Genomic DNA, 2,500 nt, shown 5'->3' on the forward strand with positions numbered 1-2,500 from the left:
CCTGCCTTGTCCGGCAAGTTATTTGTTCGTTTTTGTAGCTATAAAGATGGACACGATTGTCTTTTAAACGTTTGCAAAATAAAGATGTTCATCACAGCCTTGGTCATTATTTTCATCGTTATATATATATATATATATATATATATATATATATATATATATATATATATATGTGTGTGTGTGTGTGTGTGTGTGTGTGTGTGTGTGTGTGTGTGTGTGTGTGTGTGTGTGTGTGTGTGTGTGTGTGTGTGTGTGTGTGTGTGTGTGTGTGCATAGACATACATTCATACACACCTTTTCCTTTGTTCAGGTTTCATTTTGACTAGAGTCAGAGGGACAGGTCTCATTACTTTTAAAGAGAAAGATATAAGGTACACGTTCCACTCTCTGTCAGTGTGCATGTTTTTGGTTTATTGCACTTTATACCCAGGGAACAGTTTTAAATGAAAACGGGAATATGGTCAGCGAATATATTTTGCGTCATGTGATGCCCATACATAAATCACTCACGTCACTTCTGCGCCTAAATGTCATGATCTAGTGTAACTGTAATCTGGTTTCATTAACAAGTCTGCAGTAATGTTTCGTACGCATACGTGAAACGGGGTTTTAAACCATATGTAACAAATGTAGCATACATGGCTGCTTGCGTATGATTTCAATATAGAAGAGAATAAGAGACCCTCATATGCACGATATTAACAAGTCTCAGTGATCTCGACATCTGCATTTTCCTAAACTTGAGATCCAGTACATTACTTGCACTGGATCTCACATAGTATCCTGTCTGGGTGAGGATAATGGAGATTCTCGAGAAGGCACCTGCATATGGCCATCACTGAATTCACACCTGTCCATTATTTCACATTACAGATGTCAGCGCAGATCAGTCCTGCGATGGTCAATATACTGCAATTATCTGAGCACCCTATCAGACCTAAGTACTTCGGTCACGTCCCTCACGTCGCAAGGGCTGTTGATGTGATGAAAAGGAGGAGGTCCAGGGGAAGGGCCGAGTGAGAAGGGCGGCAGGCAGCTTCGTGTCCGCTCGGGTCCTCTTTTTTCTCGTGTCTACCGGTCCACGCTACAGTTTTCAAATGTTAACAACTGACTGATGTAATTAAAAGCTCAAAGGTGAACCTCGCCTTCAGCAGTGGTTTATTACAAATATTAAATAAATGATGGTAACTGCTGTACCAATAAATAATGATGGCAGTAATCGTAAATTAGTACAATATGCTAATAATTATTATTGAATATTTCTTGCTATTAATTGACAGTTAATACTACTTGCTGATTATTATTACTTAATTCTACATATTTCTCATGAAGAATATTGCATATTACTGATAATTGATTATTGATTTATCAATATATAAATAACATTCCTAACATAAAATGGTTAACACTGCTTCAGCGCCCCCACCAGTTCGACAGCGCAAATAAATCAACCTGAAGGTGATACCCCTGCAGGTGTTTCTGTCTTCTCCATACCCAAAAGAAAGTTTAACAGAATCTTACGATGTCACAGGATTATCCATTTATTTGCAGTTAGAATCTCGTTAATTCGGTTGTTCCACAGCTTGTTAATCAGGCGTTACAGTGCCCCGAAATGAACTTGCTAACAACACGAAAATGAACGTTTGCAAAGTCTTTCTGCTGCCATCATACTGTCCCGGAATTGACACCATGATGTGAACTTTTACAGTAATTGATACCCGCTGGACACACGAATGGCTACACGACGTCGTATCGAGAGTACGATGCGTTCGAACTAGGTCGCGAAAGCGTCACGTGACCTCCCGATGGGATAAAACCTTCGGACGACCGCGGGAAATTCAATTGCTGATCGGAGATTATCGGGAGCAGAAAACACAGTACATTTCAACTTTATTTCAAATTTAATTCGGGCAGGAGAAAGAATCTGGCTGGTAAATACAGAACTCAAAAGAGGAAAGCAAAGGAAACTGACGAGTAAGAGGTCCAAGAAGATCCAAGAAAAATGTCAGTTCTTGTCTAAGTAAAACTCCATAGCGATCCCTAGGTGGTTCCAGGTCTCCTCGGCGGTCTGAAAGGTCTCTTCAGCAGTCTGAAAGGTCTCCTCTGCGGTCTGAAAGGTCTCCTCTGTGGTCTGAATGGCCACTTCAGCAGCAAAGTCTCTTGTTAAGATCATACGAGCTACTCGAATTCGGCTGTCTCCGCCGATACCGTGGTCCCATCTCGATGTCATTGTGTAATAATTCGATGGCTAAATTGCGAGGGCTTCGCGGAGCCGCGTTGCTTTCCTGAAGGGTCTCCGTTGGCACTGTTTCCGCGACTCTTTCACGTTGCCGTCTTTTTTCTCACTGCCGCTGGCATTATGCCCAACGGCGATAATTTTGTCACAAGATAATGATCGTTTTCGCTGGCAAATTCCCGCTGGAACTTTTTGTTTAGATCATACGTTTTAATGCATTTTATATGGATATATTATACATATTATATATAGAGAGACATTATA

The sequence above is a fragment of the Penaeus vannamei genome, chromosome 15 (genome assembly GCF_042767895.1).
Source record: "Penaeus vannamei isolate JL-2024 chromosome 15, ASM4276789v1, whole genome shotgun sequence".
NCBI classification, from domain to species: Eukaryota; Metazoa; Arthropoda; class Malacostraca; order Decapoda; family Penaeidae; genus Penaeus; species Penaeus vannamei.